Genomic DNA, 23,287 nt, shown 5'->3' with positions numbered 1-23,287 from the left:
GGCTATGACCTAGTTATCCCCATAACTATTTCATTTTAAGGATCTAATAATTTTAGAGAATTTCATAATTAGGATAGATGAGAAGATTCGGTTAGTCTAATTTCTCCCACTGACTTCACCAAATCAGATTAGACTGAAACCGGTTAAGGAGACACCTAAATCAGTCATACTGATTTTCCTTAAGGCATGGGCTAACTTGAATCATTAAGTGATCCAATCAAAATGTGATTGACCATGTCGGCCAGGTAAGTGAGATCGGTGGAAGGGATATGCCATTAACTCGACAAAGATGAATCAGTGCGAGTAGCTCCCAATTAAAAACCACCGGTCGAGTCTGCCAAACTTACCTTAGACACTGACTGGTTAATCAATTTCGATTTGATTATTCAAATGACTCGGGCTACACCACTGAGCCTAAATCATGTTCCATCTTGGTCTAATCAAAGACATGGACTTGATCTACCTACAACTATTGTAAATTGACCTAGAATTTTCTTGACCTAATCTAGTTACTACTTAATTAGATTTGATCAATTCATTCTATTAGTCCATGTATGATTCTAACCTTAGGTCTAACCCAATCCGAAGAACTTGATTCAAGCTAACCTATATGCCCAAAGAATTATGCAATGTCAATTAATTGAGTTACAATTCTATTTCATAACACTTAATTCTTAATTAAGTTTAGACTTATGAAAGTTTTGATCATTGCATATTTCTTTTTAATTACATATTAATTTCAATCTTTCAGTTCTTAAAACACATTTTCAGATCTGAGTTTTTGTAATTAATCACATGTAATCAGATTTAATTTATGTTTAAGTCATTATGTTTTATGTTCATGCATCACATATACATAACAACATGAATTAATACAAACAACATACAACTTATGTATTTGTTTTTTCACTTTTATTTTCAGATTTGATTTGTTCATTAAAATCAGAGATCATATGAATCATAAACTTTATTTAGATCTAATCTAAACAATATTATGATTTCAGATGTATTCATGTTACTAATCCTAATACAAACATGCATCATATGCATCCAAAATTTCAGATCTACTTAATCATCCATAATCAGCAATTAAATCAAACATAAAAAGCACTTTAGATCTAATCTAAACATGTTAATGATTTCAGATTTAATTGCAAGAATTAAAATATAAAAGTTTTGTTGCCCAAGGTGACAACCCAAGAGGGGGGGGGGGGGGGGATGAATTGGGTTTTTTAAAAACTTTTCAACTACTTCTAATCTTTTAGAGTTAATTAAGCTAAGTTGTATGGATGCATAGTGGAATTTAAACTTAGCAAGAGTATGATTCTAATCTAATCAACTATTAAGCAACGGACTCAATAAAAGATTAGTCTAAGTTTGCCTAAGTATGCAATTCAATACAATGAGTCTTAATGCTGTTATATTGAATGAGACTTGATTAAGTAAATTGAATATGCTTGCAATAAAGGATGCACGGTGAAGAGTTAAGCAAGCAATTTATCTAAGTAAGTAAGTGAGTGAGGAAGTTAGATAACAAAGAGCATCACAGTCACAACAAAAGTATAGTGGTTCGGTGCATCCCAGCACCTACATCCACTTCCCAAGACCTCTTGGGAATTTCACTATAATTCCTCAGATTACAGCCGGTTGTTTTACAAGCTCACAACCCAACTTGTTGTTTTGCGAGATCACAACGAACTCGGTCGGTTTTTCCAGGCTCACCGACTAGAACCACCCAATTATTTTTCCGGGATCACAATCAAACCCTTACACCGTTGGTTTTAACCTAGGCTCACCAACAAACCTTAACACCGTTGGTTTTCCTTTGGCTCACCAACAAACCTTAACTCCTTGATTCAATCCCTTGATTGAATCAAGTTATAAGATATTAGACTAAGAATTTAAAGCAAATACAAGCTTCTTAACTAAGCGAATATTGCAAATATAAACAAATAGAGTAAAGAGAAGACCTCAAACGAGTTTTGAAGATGAAGGAACTCGGCTTCTTCTTTACTTGTCCCTCTTCTGATTTGGCACGAGGTAGAGGATCACTGAGGCAGCACACGGATGGAGAGGAAGCTTTGGGATTTACTTGGATGCTCTTCTTCTCTCTATTTTGCTTTTAATGGCCCTTTTGTGCTTTTGGGAGATTTATCTTTGAGATCTCTTTCCTAAGTGTTCTCTCCCACTTCCATTCCTTCTCCCCTAGCTCTCCTCTTGATTTTATAGCTTTAGATGGCGTGAAAACAAAAATCTAGCCGTTAGAGACAAAAATAGAGCCGTTGGACACAGTCTGTACCTCCTGACAATATTTTCGTTGGGATCGGAGTCGACTCGCGCGATCTGGAGTCGACTCGCCTGTTGCAGGAGTCGACTCATATTTTTCTGGAGACGGTTCGGCAACTGTTCTGGATTTGAATTAAAGTGCTGTCTTGACTTGGAGTCGACTCGACCGAACTCGGAGTCGACTCCCCAATGTCTGGAGCTGACCCGGCACTTTTGGAGACGACTCGTTCTAAGGAATCCAGAGAAGTTGCTTTCAAATTTGCTCACTCGAGTCGACTCGGATATTCTGGGAGTCGACTCGGCACTCAGAGCCCGAAATTCCGATCTTCTGTCTGTTGACTTGTGCCGTCTCGGAGTCGACTCGAACTGTCTCGGAGTCGACTCGGCTCTCAGAGATGAAAATAGAGTCTTCTGTCTTTGGGCTTGCGCTGTCTTGGTGTCGACTCGAACTGTCTTGAAGTCGACTCGCCTCTCAGAGACGAAAATACCGTCTTCTGTCTTTTGGGTTGCGCTGCCTTAGAGTCGACTCAAACTGTCTTGGAGTCGACTCGGCTCTCAGAGACGAAAAAATACAGTCTTCTGTCTTTTGGGGTTGCGCTGCCTTGGAGTCGACTCGAACTGTCTCGGAGTCGACTCGAATTTTCGAGGAGTCGACTCGAGAACTATTCTTTTGAATTTTTCTTTAGAGTTTGCCCTCCAACTTGAATACTTTTAAACTTGAAACTTGGGCCAATGAAGTGTGTTTTTCTTCCAACCCTTCTTGAGAGCTTTTGAGGCCTTCTTGTGTTTTTCCTTGCAAAATCAATTATCTTTCTTCTTGCAACACAAACATTAGTATTTATACTTCAAGGTTTTGTGATCATCAAAATCAATCTTTAAATCAATCTTTGGGTCATCAGTCTCTCCCTTTTTGATGATGACAAAACTTGGAGTATATGCAATATAAAATATATTGTGTTCTAGAATTAATGCATAGCTAAGTTGCATGAAGTAGAAAATATATATCTTTAAAATATACTTCATGATAATGCTTTAGATTTAATCTTAACATAATCAACACATAAAGCATTATGAGCATATACTCAGATATTTCTCCCCCTTTTTGACAACATCAAAAAGGTTGTAAGATAATGAAACATTAAGCACAAAGATAATGGTACTCAAATATTTTTTTTTCTTATAGTACTCTGATTTTCAGTTAATGCATGTTAAATTATTGCAAGAATATGAATCATATAACTCAAGGCAATAATGTCAGAATAAGATTAATTAGCATAGATCAGAGCCAATTAAAATAATTTCAGAGCAAATTATGATGAGAGCACATCGAATGTGATTCCAAGGATAGTTTTCAAATCAAGTGTGGGTGGAATCTTTTTCAAGTTAATTCAAGGAGTATCAAGACTGATATTCAAAGAAGGCACGAATGGAAATCTAACCTCTCTTCAATAATAAGTATGAAAGCTTGTTCATTTAAGATCTTTTGCCCAATATATTAAGTATTTTATCAACATGAGAGCAATTTAATTAATTTTCAGAGTATAAGATCAAAACTTATATACTTGAAAAACATACCATCATGTTGGATCATTAATTCTTAATGACTTCAAAGTTCTTTTATGATGTAAAAATATTGTGGCATAAATACCAAAACATGAATTCATGCAATTTATGATATATCTTAGAGCATACATAAAATTCAAAGCTTTGAAGGTTCTTCTAAAGCTCTTTTAAAGACTTTATTTCTTTAAAAAGAAACACATTTTGGTACATATAATAATGAATTGGCACAAAATTGAAGTTCTAAAGAACAAGCCAATAAGAACTCATTAGTGAATTCCAAAAATAGGTTTTCTAAGAGATACTCAAGAAAATTCAACACATTATTCTCCCCCTTTTTCATTGAATTAGAGGCTCTTAAGATCAACTTTTTGAATTGCAATTTGGTTCATGATTTATGCATAAGATATATTAACCAAATAACAAGCCTCAAGGTGTATCATAAAGATTTTCAGATTTAAATTTCAGATGATACATATTGGAGAGTATTAGAATTTGAAGATAATGTTCAATAAAATATTCAAGTTGTCAATCTTGAAAATATATTTTTCTATAAGTTTCAGCACAGCTTACACTAATGAGAGCATATTTCTATAAAGCTTAATGTTTGAGATAAGATGAGCTTTGTAGAACTCAACTCAAGGCAAGCAACAAAGAGGTTTATCAAGATATTCATCAAATAGATGTAACCTTTTTCATTTAGATTGAATATCTAAAGCTCCCCCTCACAAGATGCATTCTTCTTTAATCATTCTTTTCTTTTGTTGAATTTCAGATTTTAATAATAAACGTGAATAAAACTGAAACTTTATGATATCAAGAATGTAGAGTGATCTAGAATTATTCAAAGTTTATAGTAATCACTCTTTTTAATCTTTCAAGAACAAGTTATGCTTCCTCTTAATCTTTGAGAAAATGTACTAAAATATTAATCAGAAAATGATTCATTTGAAGCTCAATTTCTTTCAAAAGCATTTACATTTTTTTTAAAAAAAATCATTTGAGTGAGCTGAAATGTTTCTAGACTTAAGATCATTCACTCTTTTAATAATATATATATTTATTTTGATGGAAGTCTTTAATAATGTAGGAGAGAAAAACATATAGATGATCATTGAAGTATTTATATTTATAGAACTCAATTTCTTAATCATAGTTTTTCAGCAATGTATATATGAAGCACAATAAATCTTTTTAATATCAAAATAAAATTATATATTTAAAAATATTTGTTTGCAATCAAGATCATTGAAAGACACATCATTTAGACCAATATTAGTACATTTTAACGATAAGAAAAGATATGTTTTGGATGCGTATCGAGACAATCAACCAAGGTGTCAAAATTAATTCTGTTTTTCTTATGTTAAAATTTTTATTTAGAAATCATATTGGGTTATGGCTTTTATACAAAATCAGATTCTGAACTTCATAAAGATTCTCAAGGAGGCTTTCAAAGTTGTAATTTGAGATATGTATCTTCCACATTTTAGCTCATCTTAAATCATTACGATTGAAAAACACATATTTCAAACATATAAGAGCATATTCAGAATATTTGTATTTATGTTGAGTTTTGGTATAAATTAGAACACTATATATCAAAGTTAAGCAAGTTGAAGGATAAAACAAAATCAATTCATTTTGCCTAAATAGAGATATCCTTCTCTTCTTCTTTTTACAAATTTATTCAACTTTCAGATTTTAACGATGATTGAACGACAAATTTGAAATTTCTTTTCAATAATACCAAACAAAAATTTTATGTAGTATTTCAAACATTCAATCAAATTGTCCAAGCATGGAGCATTACAAAATATTGAGAACCCATAATTCAAGACATCATGCCACATGCTAAATATATTATGTGTTAGGTCATGCATTAAAATATTAAGAGCAAGCATGTCAATGATCAAAATCAATTCATTTCAAATAAACTCCCCCTATTTAAATATAATCTTGCACTGATTTTATCCTTAAAGTGTGTTTTCAAGTGATTAAAAAATTTGACTTGATTCTTCTTATATACTTTCATTTACTTTGTCTTTCATTTTTACCTTCTTATACTCTATACTCTATTTGCTCCCTATCCGGTGGAGTTGGAAGGGGCACGAGGTACTACCACTAGCCTCCCTCTTGTGCCGTCCCTAATATACCCTACACCGAATAGTTGGGTCAAATAGTGCCGGGTACTACCACTAGCCTCTCCATTGGCACCATCCCTATGATGAGCAATATAGAAATGTTAAAATGTTCACTTCAAACTCTCCCTATTTAAGTGTAATTAATTACTAATTTTATCCCTTTCACAAGTCTCACAAATGTGCCGAATGTATTATGCTTGTTTTGCTTTTTCTTAAGATTGAAGTATTTGCCTTTACTTAGATTTTACTTCTCTTGAATAGTATCCATTTTCTTTTCTTTATCTCTCTCTCTTTTTGTTATTCTCAAGTAATTTACATGAAGGAGCAGAATAAAGAAATAATCTTATGTATCATATAGAGGTATATTATGCAAACAACATTTTCATTATACTCAAAAATTCATAGCTTCTCACAAGTTAATTTAAATCAGCATTTTAAGCATATACTTGTGTATTTCATGGTTATGATATAGGCAAAGGAACATTTTAGTTTGAGCAAACCATGAATCAATTTCTGAAAGCATAAGTCAATAAATACATATATAGACATGATATCAAGGAAATAATAATTAAAGATTTTAACCATGCCACAATAAGATTTAAGTTATTGACTTTGCTCAACTAATTTATGAGAGAGGTATCTAAAATTACCGATTCATTCTGCATTCTTCAAGTCAAAAACCTACTAGATTTCTTATGTATGAACTTTTGGCTGAAGAAGGTCCTCTCTCTTGTTTGCATGTGAATGTTTATCGTATCTTACATGGAGATATCCTTCAAGTTGAAATCTCTCATTTTCTTGCTCAAGGATCCTGCATTATTAACAAAATTCTTTTCTTTCTAGAAGGAAAGTCATTAGTTTCTTCAAGATACAAAACATTCATCCAATATATTTTTAACTAGATGACTCAATATAAGATATGACAATAGTTGAATATTGAGTCACTTTACTCAAGAGATTGCCTAAATATAAGCAAGCACATATCACTTGAACTAAAGAGATAGTTTCATTAACCAAGATGGTTCAAGGACAAGCATGTGAGGCAATAGGAAGATTTATGAAGGTCAAATCAATTTCTTATTTTCAAAATCAATTTAGTTTAGATTTTATTTGCTTAAGATAATTATCAATAAGACACGCTAGCTAAGTTTTAATCAACTTATCTTAAACAGTTGTTTCTGTCAAAATTCAGATTATGATTTATTTGTTATCAATAAAATATGACTCATTAATGTTAGATTGAAGTCTTGCACAAGGGCACCTAATGAGCATACAATCTGGTCTACTAGCTGTATGATAAAATACTTATTCTATCATGCTTCAATACAGCTTTAAAATAATAGATCTACTTTGCTCATCCTTTTCAAATTCTATAAGATGGGGTCATAGACATACCTTCTTCATGCCAATCTTCTATAAGAGTTTTCTTATGGACTAACTTTGGTCAATGAAGATCCCCTTTCTTGTTTGTCTTAATTTGGAGTTCGAGAGAAAATGTTAATTCATTTATCATACATATTTCAAACTCACCTTGCATGAGCTTAGTAAAATCTTCATATAAATCTTCATTAGTAGAACCAAAAATGATGTCATCAATGTATACTTTGAACAAATAAGATATCACAAATTCTTCTTTTTGATGCATAGATTTATCACTATTACTTTCTATCAAAAAGGTTACTCAAGCTTTTATATCATGCTTTTGATGCTTGTTCCAAATCATATATTGCTTTATCATATTTATAATGAGTGTTTTCAAATATGGTGGTTATTTAACATATATCTTCTTTAATAAAATAAGCACATAGGAGTGCATTCTACACATTCATTTGATAGAATATAAAGCTCATAAAGCAAGCAAATGATAATGGTGATCTTTACTTCTAATCATGCAAGAATTTCATCAAGATCTATTTCATCTTTTCTTGATTTAGTCTTTTAGTAGTCATCAATTTTTCTTCATTAATGTGCATTTCTGAAAAACTCAATTTGGTTCTAATTATTAACATGTTTTCAGATTGTTATATGTAAAAGATTAACCATATACATATATAATTTGATTTTAGTATCTTGATAATAAATCATTAGTCTCATAAAGAATAAAATGAATTGATATTTCTACAACTATAATCTTTTGATTAAATGTTCCATATGCATTGCTTGATGAATGATATCCAAAAAATAGAAATATCTTTATCAGATTTGGCATTATTTTTAAAAGACCATATCAAGCATAACATATACTACTGAAAAATATGAAAGATATGCAATAGATCATTTTCTATTTTTCAGAATATCAAATGGAGTTTTCATCAAAAATAGATCTAATAGAAACCATATATATGACAAGCAATGATGATAGCCCTTTTTTTTTTAAAAAAAAATATTTAAGTAGATGACTATCATACAACATTGCCTTTTTCATTTCTTCAAGGATTCTATTAATCCTATTTTACTTATGGTGTTCTTGGTGCAGAAACAATTGTATTCAATATTATTTTCTGTGCACAACTTGATAAAATTTGTGCCAATGCAGAAAATATTTCAATTTAAGTGCCAAGAACAAGGCCAATGTAAGCTTTTTGAAAACTTAGTGTTGGAAACAACATCTTTAGATTTAGAAATTGATTTTTGTTTGTTTCCTTAGTTAACATGCATAGCAAACTTTGACCTTGCAGAAGATAATCTAAGTAAGCCAAAGGCAAGGTCTTTTGAAATTAAGTCCATACTAGCATAAGTTAATTTTATATACCCCCAAAAAAAAATTCTTTAATATGAGTATTTATAATGCATAATTTTTTTAAGAGCATATTAAGTACATATTTCTTATGTCTATGATCAATAGAAGATAATGCCTTGGATACGAACTCTCAATCAAGCATATAGAGGACTCAAAAAGATAATTTAAGGAAATTGATTAATCATTAACAAAGTATCCCTTAATATAGAAAAGTATAGAAAGATGAAGAACTTTGAATTTATTTCTTCTATTTTAATTACTTTTCTTGATTATATTTTAAGTTTCACTCTTTAACGTGTGTCTAGAATACCCATTTGTATGAAAGTTCTATTTGTTTCATGGGTATCTTGGCACACCTACATCTACATCCTCATATTTTTATTTTGGGTACCCAAGCTTGCTTGGGTCCTTGAGAGTTAGGACATATGGTTCCTTTTGGAACCCACATCTGTTTAATAGTAATAACTTTACCATTTGATTTAATTGTACTAGAACTATAGGTAAGGTTGTTATGTCCATTCTTTTGATGTTTGAAATACGTTATCCTTTTTGATGATTTGCTTGACGTATTTAAAACCTTTTTATTTAGAGATTCATTGCTAAGTGAAGGAGTTAAGTCAAATTTTGATTTATCAAAATCAGCATGTTGGCTTTCAAACATCATTTTTAATCTTTCTGAACTTACAGTAAATTTGTTAACAAAAGACTTCAATTGGTTAATTTCTTCACTTAAGTTTTGATTTTCTTTGATTAAGCTATGATTTTTCTGAATCAATTCTTCTGAATTTAACCTTAAGCTTTTATTTTCAGAATTTAGTTTGTCTTGTATTTCAGCAATAGAATTTCTTTCTTTTGAAATTTCCAAATTTAGCTTTTTAAGATTTTTATTTTTCATAGCTAATTTTCTACATTCACCATACAAATCATGAAAAGCATTTAAAAGTTCACCATAAGAAAATTCTTCTTGAAAATCAGTTGATGTAAAAGTGGATTCAGATTTTACCTTATCTTCTTGTGCCATAAAGCAAAAGTTAGTTACCTCTTGTAGTTCTTTGGAGCTAATATCATCATTGTTGCTTCTAGCTTTCATTTTCTTGCTTGACTCTTCCTTGGTCAAAACTTTCTTCCTTTTTATCTCTTTCTTTCTTTCTTCTTGCTTCCTCTTCTTCTTTGTCTTTAGGAAGCTTTTGAATCTTTCGGTGTTTGGGAATGGATCCTTATTTCCATCACCGAACTCTTTGTTTTTTGAACTGATCTGCCTCAGAGTCGACTCGGGCCTTGTTGGAGTCGACTCGGCTAACTTGGGAGTCGACTCGTTCACAGAATCTTCAAGACCGAGTCTCTGCCTTTCAGACTATTCTTCTCTAGGAGTCGACTCGGACAAACTGGGAGTCGACTCGGCTAATGTGAAAGATTCTGCAATCTCATTGTTAGTACGCAATTGAAGCACATGTGAGCTAATCTGAGATTTATCATAAATAATCGTTAAAGTATCCCAGATTTCTTTAGCAGATAAGCATGCAGAAATCTTATGAAATATAGATTCATGGATAGCACAATATAGAAAGTTTATAGCGTTAGCATTCAATTGTGCTAACTCTTTTTCATTGACATTTTGAGAGAGTGTGTGAGGTCCATCTATAATGATATTCCATATTTTATAGTTTTGTGATTGAACAAAAATTTTCATTCTAGCTTTCCATTGAATATAATAAGTTCCATCAAACAGTGGAGGTCTGTTTATGGAAAGTCCCTCAGCAAATAATATGTTATGTGGGGTTGTCATAATCTTTAGCTCTAGTCGGTTAAGACTATAATTAATAGAAGAGCACCTGCTCTGATACCACTTGTTGCCCAAGGTGACAACCCAAGAGGGGGGGGGGTGAATTGGGTTTTTTAAAAACTTTTCAACTACTTCTAATCTTTTAGAGTTAATTAAGCTAAGTTGTATGGATGTATAGTGGAATTTAAACTTAGCAAGAGTATGATTCTAATCTAATCAACTATTAAGCAGCGGACTCAATAAAAGATTAGTCTAAGTTTGCCCAAGTATGCAATTCAATACAATGAGTCTTAATGCTGTTATATTGAATGAGACTTGATTAAGTAAATTGAATATGCTTGCAATTAAAGGATGCACGGTGAAGAGTTAAGCAAGCAATTTATCTAAGTAAGTAAGTGAGTGAGGAAGTTAGATAACAAAGAGCATCACAGACACAACAAAAGTATAGCGGTTCGGTGCATCCCAGCACCTACATCCACTCCCCAAGACCTCTTGGGAATTTCACTATAATCCCTCAGATTACAGCCGGTTGTTTTACAAGCTCACAACCCAACTTGTTGTTTTGCGAGATCACAACGAACTCGGTCAGTTTTCCCAGGCTCACCGACTAGAACCACCCGATTGTTTTTCCGGGATTACAATCAAACCCTTACACCGTTGGTTTTAACCTAGGCTCACCAACAAACCTTAACACCGTTGGTTTTCCTTTAGCTCACCAACAAACCTTAACCCCTTGATTCAATCCCTTGATTGAATCAAGTTATAAGATATTAGACTAAGAATTTAAAGCAAATACAAGCTTCTTAACTAAGCAAATATTGCAAATATAAACAAATAGAGTAAAGAGAAGCCCTCAAACGAGTTTTGAAGATGAAGGAACTCGGCTTCTTCTTTACTTGTCCCTCTTCTAATTTGGCACGAGGTAGAGGATCACTGAGGCAGCACACGGATGGAGAGGAAGCTTTGGGATTCACTTGGATGCTCTTCTTCTCTCTATTTTGCTTTTAATGGCCCTTTTGTGCTTTTGGGAGATTTATCTTTGAGATCTCTTTCCTAAGTGTTCTCTCCCACTTCCATTCCTTCTCCCCTAGCTCTCCTCTTGATTTTATAGCTTTAGATGGCGTGAAAACAAAAATCTAGCCATTAGAGACAAAAAATAGAGCCGTTGGACACAATCTGTACCTCCTGACAATATTTCCGTTGGGATCGGAGTCGACTCGCGCGATCTGGAGTCGACTCGCCTGTTACAGGAGTCGACTCATGTTTTTCTGGAGACGGCTCGGCAACTGTTCTGGATTTGAATTAAAGTGCTGTCTTGACTTGGAGTCGACTCGACCGAACTCGGAGTCGACTCCCCAATGTCTGGAGCTGACCCGGCACTTTTGGAGACGACTCGTTCTAAGGAATCCAGAGAAGTTGCTTTCAAATTTGCTCACTCAAGTCGACTCGGATATTCTGGGAGTCGACTCGGCACTCAGAGCCAGAAATCCCGATCTTCTGTCTGTTGACTTGTGCTGTCTCGGAGTCGACTCGAACTGTCTCGGAGTCGACTCGGCTCTCAGAGATGAAAATAGAGTCTTCTGTCTTTGGGCTTGCGCTGCCTTGGAGTCGACTCGAACTGTCTTGGAGTCGACTCACCTCTCAGAGACGAAAATACCGTCTTCTGTCTTTTGGGTTGCGTTGCCTTGGAGTCGACTCGAACTGTCTTGGAGTCGACTCGGCTCTCAGAGACGAAAAAATACAGTCTTCTGTCTTTTGGGGTTGCGCTGCCTTGGAGTCGACTCGAACTGTTTCGGAGTCGACTCGAATTTTCGAGGAGTCGACTCGAGAACTATTCTTTTGAATTTTTCTTTAGAGTTTGCTCCTCCAACTTGAATACTTTTAAACTTGAAACTTGGGCCAATGAAGTGTGTTTTTCTTCCAACTCTTCTTGAGAGCTTTTGAGGCCTTCTTGTATTTTTCCTTGCAAAATTAATTATCTTTCTTCTTGCAACACAAATATTAGTATTTATACTTCAAGGTTTTGTGATCATCAAAATCAATCTTTAAATCAATCTTTGGGTCATCAAGTTTAAACATAAACCTGGCTTTGATATCACTAAAAGTGCATCCTAGGATCTTCGGTATTTAGCATGCTGAATTTTTTTTTTTTGAAAACTATGGCTGAACCTGATCGGGTTGCCTACGTACCCCTTCACAAGGGGGATCAAGCCACACGTAGTTCTTTTAAAGTTTCAAAAATGCAGCGAAAAAATGAATCAAACAATTTAATTCATGCATACTTACAAGGTCAAATCTAGAAATCAGCACATTAAAAACACATAGGATTATGCCGGAATCGTTTAAACAATTATGCTAAAACTTTTATACATGATTAACTATCAGATCTGAAACTTAAGAACTCTATTCCAATTAATCTCGGAATATTCATCGAATGGATTCTGGAGATATCTCCGTGAGGAGCCCCAAAAGAGGGTAAAACCTCGGAGAATCGGACCTAGACCTTGACACCATAATAAATGATTAATGCTAGATTAATACCTTTTATGATGGATGAAAGTTGTGAATCTGATTCTTGACTTCGCAGCCACGCACACGAATGGCCTCTACGAGAAATACACGCGAAGTCCTGAAGGATCTTCTTCCGCAACAGTGCTAGCAGCTGCAGAACACTTGAAAGCTGAAATCTGCCCGCCGGGATTCAATCAACTCTTGATCAATCGTCTTGAAGCAGATGGAGATGAGGTTTGTAAGGAAAGTAGAGGACTCAGATCTGATCTTGAATCTTCTAGATATTCACCTTGGAAACCCTATCTAAAATAGAGAAGAAGAGGAGGAGAAGGCGGGTGAGGAAGAAGGCTGCAATGGATGTGTTTTCGGTGCCCATATTTGACCCCTTTTAATGGCCTCCGAATTTTCATTCAAAATTCGAAATTTATCTTCAGAAAATCTCCTTTAGTTGGCGCATGCAAAGAAATAGAAACAACCCAAATCAGATCTCAACCAAATCTGATTTAAATTCAAATTTTAAACACATGTGCAAGAGGGGAGGATATTGAAATCCATGCAGCAGAATATTCCTTCCTCTTGTCGCATATATTTCATTTGAAATTCGAATTTAAATGATTCAGAGGTTCACATGCCAGCTTGAAAAGTTATTTGATGTATGAAATCATTTAATATATTGCTTAATATTTGAATTCAAATTCAAACAACAAATAATGTCGCCATGTGTCAAGCAATGGGTCCATGCGCCATGCAATAATTTTGGTTTATTTAAAATTCATGAAATCCAATTTCATGTCACAACTAATTGCCACATCGTCTGAGCCTAATTCCTTTGGGTTGCACCTAATCAAATTTGGTCAAACCCGGATTAAAACAAAGCAATTTGGTTGAACTCAATCTAATCAGGTCAGACCCTGATTGAGCTCAAATTGAATCCAATTCAATTTTTGGCTCATCCAAACTCAATCAAATTGAATTAATTACTTTGTGTTGGACCTAATCCAATTAGGTCAATCCCCAATTAAGTGCAAATTAATTTAAAATTAATTTGATCAGCTTAAGTCCTTTTTGGTTCTGACCTAATCCAATCAGGTCAAAACCCTGATTGAGCCCAAACTTGAATCCAATTCAATTTGGCTCATCCTTAGCACAATTACCCAATAAAATTGAGTTTATTAGTAATTTAATTACTAATTAATCTTTTAATAATTACTTTAATTATTTTATAAGATAATTTGCCAATCAAATTGACCAAATTATCCCTGAATGATTCTTAATCATTCATCAGCTTTCTTGATCAATCAAGAATCTTCTATGCGTGTGACCTCATAGGTTCGAACCTAAGCCGGTAGTATAGGAACAATATCCTACACTAATCGATGTGACCATCTAGCAATGGTACTCGACGTCCGGATAGGCCGAATTTATGCGAAGTAAATATTCTGAAACCCTGAACTATGGTTACTGTATAATTCAATCCCTTTGACTCCTAATGCCAGGATGACTTAGAGCTCACTGTCAACCCTATAATTAGTACATTCATTATGTGATTAACTTTAGATATCCCGTGACTCCTCACTGGGATTACCCTAGCCAAGGTTTTGCTAAATTAATCACAAGACATTATCTCCTGTTTTCAGGAGGGGTCAATTCCATCTTGACTCATAACTGACTACGCAAGTACTTGACTGCACCCAGTGACCTTCCATCACTAAATTAGAAATTCAGGTAGTCCGGTACCAAAGTACAGTGAGTTGCTTGCTAGTCACAGGTTGCGGTCTCAGGTCAAAGGGCCAAACTTATACCCATATCCACTCGGAACATCTCTCGACAGTAGAGCATTCCGGAATTGCTCATGTTCAGTGAAATATACTCCTACACTTCACCTGTGTGGCATCCCAGTGTCTCCACACTCCTTAGTTAAGAGGACAACCAACGTATATGTCACACAATGACCTAATCTCGATAATGCTATCATCCTAGTAACAACATATCATTTGGTCACGAACAAGTTTAAGGACTCAAAGATAAATCCTCCTTTATCATAACATAAGTCCTAAGGACTTCATCATATAAGAGTTCATTTGAAGATGAAATGATGAATAATGCCAAATAACACTTTATTAATTTGTCAATTCATTTACAAAATTCAATCATCAATATGTTGACGATTGACATTTAGGATACAAATCCCAACACCTTATCCTAGGCTGATAGCTCTTGCCCCCTCGATTTAAATTGGTTAGTCTATATCCCTAGTATTTTGACTTGAACCCATTGTTTTTTGGCCTGAAGCCTTGATATTCAGCCTGCACCCTTCTTGGTGTACCGGTCCAAAATCTTGGTATTTTGGCTTGAACCCTCTTTGGTGTATTGGCCTTCACCCTGGTCTAGATATGGTGTATATCGTATCCACATCTATTTTCATACTCGAGAAAAAATACATATACAAATATGAATATACTAGTATTTGATCCATATCTAATTTATTTTTAGCCTTATACTCATGGTTGTTACGACTATAGAAAAAGGGGCACATGCCTAAGAGATTCAAAATGATTTAATATATAAATACATGTTGAATCATGAAATTGCTACTGGGTGGTGCAATATTTAGGAGATTTGACCATAGTATTGACGCCAGATTATTGTATGAAAATAGATAGAAGGAAGGTGGTGATAGCGATGACCGATAAAAGCTTCAAGCAATTGAGTTATGGAGGCAAGCTCCATTAAAATTATTAGATATGCAAAATGGGAATTGATGACATATGGATAGGCCTTTGATGTCCAATGAAATTAGGAAGTTCTAGTGGCTTGGTCATTCACATTTTCCCTTTTGACTCTGTTGCCCAAGGTGACAATCCAAGAGAGGGGGTGAATTGGGTTTTTCTAAATTTTTGGTGCTTTAAATGTTTTCTTAGTTAAGTGCGGTGAATGCTTTCTTAAATTACTTGAATGAATTAAACTAGAGTAAAGAGGAAAGATAATGCAAGAATAAGCATAAGAACAAGCACAACACAAACACAACGATATATAGTGGTTCGGTGCACCCCAAGGCACCTACGTCCACTCTCCAAGGGACCCCTTGAGAATTTTACTATAATTCTCAAGGCACCCCTTGAGAATTTTACTATAATCCCTCGGATTACAGTAGGATTGTTTTCCGGGCTCACAATCTAAAACCTTTACAATTTGGTTTTCTGGGATCACCAAGAACCTATGTTGGTTTTACGGGCTCACCAACGAACATTCACAATTGGTTTTACGGGCTTACCAACAACCTACGATGTTGGTTTTACGGGCTTACCAACAAACCTTACAACAAGAATAAAGAACAAGGAACTAAAACTCCTAAATGAGCAAATAAAATAATTATGAGCTACAAAGAAGAGTTTAGAATATAGTTATCCTTTTAATAAGGCTCTTCTCTTCTTTGTCAAGATTGCTTCACTCTTCAAGGGTTGGTGGAGCTCTTAATGTCTCTTGGAATCTGTTTAACCACTTTCTTTTGGCTCTTTGAATGAAGCTTGCCTTGCTAGGGTTTTCTCTTGAATGCACTTGATGTATTTTCCAAAGCTTTCTTCCTCTGATGAATACTCCCTCTTAAATACTTCTCCAACCTCCAAATAGTCCTTCCTGACCGTTGGATTGAAGAAACTAGCCGTTTATAGCTGTTGGGAGTCCAAAAAGCACTTTTGCACAACTAGCCGTCATGCTTTTGCCCGTGCTTGGGTCGACCCAAACTTTTCTGGGGTCGACCCAAACCACTGTTCATCAGACTTGGGTCAGCTCAAGCTTTTCTTGGGTCGGCCCTCTCAGAAAACACAGAACCTTGTATTTCAGCCTTCCTTCACTTGGGTCGACTCAACTCTTTTTGGGTCGACTCAAGGTTGGGTCGACTCAAGGTGGGGTCGACTCAAGTTTCATTGGGGTCGACCCTCTCAGGGATTCCAGAGACTTATTTTCTTGAGGCTTGAAGATGGGGTCGACTCAACTTTCACTTGGGTCGACCCAAGTACTGTTCATCCATGCCATAAGTGCTAGAATGTGCCAGAATATTTCTAAAACGTGCCAGGGTCGACTCCATCTCTTCTAGGGTCGACTCCTACTCTGTGCCAAGTGTTCCAAAGGCGTGCCAAATGTATCGGGATCGACTCCAAACTAATTGGGGTCGACTCTAACCATGTTTTTCTGTACTTTGAAGGTTAGTTATGCACATTGAAACAACAATATGATATTTCAAGCAAATTACGATGCAAGGCACAATAGAGTTTCATACCCTTAATAGTAGAAATTACCGAATTGCCCTTTTAGGTATTTTTAACGTAAAACTTTGCCAAAATGGATTCTTAAGCTTTCTACCATTCTCTATTACAAATTTTATCTCGTTTATCAATTCTTGAGAGTGGTTTTGACCATATAGTCCTAATGTATCATGAGTGTATCAAGGATGTGCCATTTATCAATGATGTATCGAGTTAATTTGCATTTCTAATTTGATATGGCCTCAATGGTTGTGTTAATCATTAAAATAACATTATCATCCTCAATCTCTCCTTTTTTGATGATTACAAAACATTGAGTGTAAGCAAATTGCATTCATATGAAAAGTTAGATTTAACATTCATAAAGTACTTTTGGTTCAAGAGTTTCAAAGTAGTCTTATTTAGAGTTTGTATAAATGAACCAAGAACTCCCCCTATCCTATCCAAATGGATGCCAAATGAGTTTTAGCTTTGCTCCCCCTTACTCTTGCATTTCATTAAGACAAAATTTTCAAAAGTTTGTGTCAAAACAAGAGTTTCAAGTCATGTATCGAGGCAAGAAAAATCTCTATGATTATGTGCCAGATTCAGATTTTCTCTTTGTCAAATGTCTCCCCCTTAAGTGTATAATACATGTCTCCCCTATAAGTATATAATATATACCTTTTATATTTTCTCTCCTATACTGTTTTTCTTATAGAATTTGCTTCTAGTTTCTCCCTTATATTTTCTCCCCCTTTTTGTTATCATCAAAAAGAATGAATAACAATGAAATGGATAGCATTGTAATGACAATCACAAAGATCATAACTCAAGAAAAACATTGTCTATGCCAAAAGCACTATGTTTTAGAGAAGAAATACAAACTACCACAAAGAGCAAATATAAGTCAAAACAAATACAAAGTCTGGGAGATACTTTAAGAACATTGTTCATGATAATGCTTTAGAGTTAATCAGCTTTAACATAATCAACATATTTCAATCTAAGCTGATTTATATTCAATTCAGAACATAAAGCATTATGAGCATATACTCCAATGAAACATTAAGCACAAGGCAATATTTCATTCAATGTATGTCAAATTATTGCAAGCATATGAATCACGTAACTCAAGGCAATAATGTTGGGCAAGATAATGAGTATAGATCAAAGCCAATTAAGGTAGTTTCAAAATTATGATGAGATCACATCAAATTTGATGATTTTAACATTCTTTTAAAGTTCTTTTACCTTTCTTTCAAAAAGAGTAAATCTGAAATAATTTCAGAGGTAACAGATATCATCAAAATCAAGGATGAAAAGTTTGGCTTTAAGAATGAGACATATAGGATGTGAGCCAGAAGTGATCTCTAAATGTAGATTCCAAAGATAGTTTTCAAATCAAGTATAGATGAAATCTTTTTCAAGTTATTTCAAGGAGTATCAAGAATAATATTCAAAGAAGGCACGAATGAAAATCCAACATTTTTTTTAAATATATTAAGTATATAGCAAAATGAGAGCAATCTAATTAATTTTCAGAGTATAGTATAAGAGCAGATAAAGATCAAAACTTATATACTCGAAAAACATAAGATTATGTTGAATCCTTAATTCTTAATGACTTCAAAGTTCTTTCATGATATAAAAGTATTGGGGCATAGATACCAAAACATGAATTTATGCAATGTAGGATACATAAAATTCAAGACTTTGAAAGTTCTTTTAGAGCTCTTTTAAAGACTTTATTTTACTCCTTTAAAGATCATAGCATCAAAATCAATTAAAATGAATTGTTTCAGGATTGAAATACTAAAGTGCAACCCAATAAGAACTCATAAGTAGATTCCAAGATAAATTTTCGATACTAAGATAGATGGAATCCTTTTCAACTAATTTTCAGAAATAAATGATTTATCGATGAATATAGATGGAAATCCAACTTTCAAAAGATATTCAATGAAGCACAAAGTTTAATACCACTTTACATTTAGTATTCTTTGTCTCATCTTTAGATGCGAATTTACACGATTAAGTTCTATACGATCTCTCCCTCTGAAATTTTCTTTCTCCCCCTTAATTAATCATTCCATTTGAGAGTTTAGAGTTTGAAGATAATTTTCAATAAAGAGATTGAGTATTTAAAGCTCCCCCTCAAAAGATGCATTTTCTTTCAAACTTTTTTTTTGTTCTTCTATAATATCAAGAATGTAAAGTGATCCAGAATTTTTCAAAATTTGTAGCAATCACTCTTTTTAATCTTTCAAGAATAAATTATATTTCCTCTTATTTTTTTCTGAATATGTATGGAAATATTAATCAGAAAATAATTCTTTTGAAGCTCAAATTTCTTTCAAAAGTAATTACATTTTCTTTTCTATAAGAATTATTGAAGTGAGTTGAAATATTTTAAGCTTTAGGATCATTAACTCTCTTCTTAAAAATAGCTTTTCTTTTTAATGATAGAAGCATTTAATTATGCAGGAGTGTATATTCAAAATATTAATTTCTTAGTCATAGTTTTTTTTAGCAATGTATATATGAAGCACCATAAATCTTTTTAATATCAAAATAACATCATATGTTTAGAACCATTTGTTTGCAATCAAGATCATTAAAAAACACATCATTTAGACCAATTTCAGTACACTTATAAGATAAAAAATGATATATTTCAGATGCGTATCGAAGCAAACAACCAATATATCAAAATTAATTCTATTTTTCTTAAGCTGTAGTTTTTATCTAAGAATCATAGTAAATTATTCTCCAGCATGATGCAATCTTTGAAGCATATAATGAAAATTACAAAAATGTAAAGATATAAGCATTTTATATGAAGTTTAAGCTTTTATACTAGGTCATATTCTGAATTTCTTAAGAATTTTCAAGGAGGCTTTCAAAATTTATAATTTGAGATATGTATCTTCTACATTGTAGCTCATCTTAAGTCATTAAGACTGAAAATATATATTTCAAGCACATCAGAGCACATTCAGAATCTTTATTTTTAATATTGAGTTTTGGTACAAATTGGAGGTGATTTTAACATGTATCAGAACATTATGTATCAATGTTAGGCAAGATGAAAGATAAATCAGAATTAATTCATTCAGCCTAATTTGCAAATTCAGATTGTTTTTTTAATTATTATTCAGAAGATATTTACTAAAACAAAATGATGTTGTTGTTGGTAGAAACATGTTTCAATTAAATTATCTAGGCATAGAGCATTACAAATTATATTTAGGAAAGATCTTTGTTATTTGAATATTGAAAACACATAATTCAAAGCATCATGTCACATGCAAAACATAATATGCATTAAGTCATAACATCATGTATTCAAACATTAAGAGTAAGCATGTCAAGGATCAAAATTAATTCTTTTCAAATAAACTCTCCCTATTTATATATAATTCTACACTGATTTGATCCTTAAAGTGTGTTTTCAAGTGATCGAAACTTCATTTGGCTTTTCACAAGCTTTTTTTTTTTATATATATACTTTCATTTATCTTGTCATTCATTTCCTCATTTTTGAATTTCTTCCTTTAACCACTCAGTGAACATTCTGATCTTCATTTCTTTTGGTTTTACTTTTCTATGCTCTATACTCTATTTGCTCCCTATCTGGTGGAGTTGGAAGGGGTACGAGGTACTACCACTAGCCTCCCTCTTGTGCCGTCCCTAATATGCCCTTCACCAAATAGTTGGGTCAAATAGTGCCGGGTACTACCACTAGCCTCTCCATTGACACCATCCCTATGATGAGCAATATAGAAAGGTTAAACCGTTTCCTTTAACAACAAGATATTCACTCCAAACTCTCCCTATTTAAATATAATTAATTACGAATTTTATCCCTTCCAAAAGAATGCTCACACAAGTCTCACAAATATGCTGAATATATTATGTTTGCTCTACTTTTTCTTAAGATTGGAGTATTTACTTAGCTTTTACTTCTCCCGAACAATGTTCATTTTTTTTTTTATATCTCTTTCTTTTTGTTATTTTCAAGTAATTGCATGAAAGAGCAGAATAAAAAATTAATCTAATATGCTGCATATAAATATATATCATGCAAACAACATTTTCATTATGCCCAATGATTCATAGCTTATCACAAGTTATTTTGAATTAGAGATTTGAGGCATAAACTTGTGTATTTCATGGTTATACATTATACAGGTAAAAGTAAACTTCAATTTAATCACACCATGAAACAATTATTATTAGCATGAGAATGAAGCATGATATCAAGATGATCAGCAATTAAAGGTTTAATCATGCTACCATATAATTTCAAACTATTGATTTTGCTCAACTAACTCACAGGAGAAGGGTTTAGATTACCAGTGCATTTAGCATTCTTCATGCCAAATACCTTTTAGATTCTTTACACCTTTGGCTGAAGAAAATCTCTCTTTTTTTTTGTTTGCAAGGAAATGTTTATTGTATCTTTCATCGAGGTGTCCTTCAAATTGAAATTTCTTGCTCATAAATCTTGTATCATTAGCAAAATCTTTTTCTTTCTTGAAGGAAAGTCATTAGTTTCTTCAAGATACAAAACATTCATACAACATATTTCTTAACTAGATGACTCAACATAAGATATGACAATAATTGAATATTGAGTCACTTTACTCAAGAGATTGCCTAAATATAAGCAAGCACAAGTCACTTGAACTAAAGAGATAGTTTCATTAAGTAAGATGGTTCAAGGATAAGCATGTGAGGCAATAGGAAGATTCATCAAGGTTAAATCAATTTCTTGTTTTCAAAATCAATTTAGCTTAGATTTTATTTACTTAAGATAATTATCAATAAGATAAACAAGTTAGGTTTTAATCAAATTATCTTAAACAATTGTTTCTATCAGAATTCTGATTACGTTTCAACTTTCAACACAAGTAATCATGTTTCAGAGAGAAGCAATCTTCTTTTAGAGCAGATAAGATTTTATTTTTGACTTATGAGAGATAGTTCAAAGGATTTAATATTCATGCTTTAAAAGATTTTTATGCTCAGATTAAACATGATAGGTTAAAAATAATCAACAAAGTTCGAGATAATTTTAGAGAAAGATATTAATCATGGATACAATGATTATGCTCAATGAAATATTTTAGTGATCAGATTTATTGATTTTGAATTTTAGAATAGTCTTGAGAATTACTTGTAAGAGGAAAGACAATTTGTTATTATAAAAACTTTTAAGTAAGTTTCTTATTATGATCATAACACATTAATCATTTATGATTGAACTACTTTGAGATGATTATGGTTTAACCTATGATGCATATATGAGACTTATAAAGCAAATCATAATACATTTCAGATAATCATATAAGGAATGAATGGTATAATAATAACATGATGAATTACATTCATACCTTCACAAAGGATAACAAAAGATTTCATAAGTATTATGCTCAATAAAGTTTTAGCATGAAATCAGTATCAAACATTTATACTAGAGAAAAAATTTAGATTTTGAAAAACTTAAAGGGGAAGGTTATACATATTCATTCATTGTTTTCTTATTATCATGCAAGCACTAGAAAAATTTTATGCTAAGATTGTTGAGATAAAAATTTAACATACATATAAAGCATTTAAAGCTTTGATGCAGAGAGTATCGTAATTTTAATATATGATGTAGAATGTTAAACCTGATACTAGATTTAATGAATAAGTTGAGACTTATTTTAAATAATGTGTCAACGCACCCATTTGTATGAGAGTTCCATTTATTCCATGGGTAACTTGGCACACCTATATCTACACCCTCATATTTTCATTTTAGGTACCCAAACTTGCTTGGGTCCTTAATGGTTAGTGCATATGGTTCCTTTTGGAACCCAAATTTGTTTAATAGTAACAACTTTACCATTTGTTTTAATAGTATTGGACCTATAGGCAAAGTTGTTATACCCAATCTTTTCATGTTTGAAATAAGTTATCTTATTTGATGGTTTGCTTGGTGAATTGATAACCCTTTTATTTAGGGGTT

Source organism: Phoenix dactylifera, chromosome 10, assembly GCF_051530095.1.
Source record: "Phoenix dactylifera cultivar Ajwa chromosome 10, Ajwa_hap1_PhDact_Kaust_v1.1, whole genome shotgun sequence".
Lineage (NCBI taxonomy): Eukaryota > Viridiplantae > Streptophyta > Magnoliopsida > Arecales > Arecaceae > Phoenix > Phoenix dactylifera.
The sequence above is the reverse complement of the archived record's forward strand: the minus strand, read 5'-3'. Positions refer to the sequence as shown.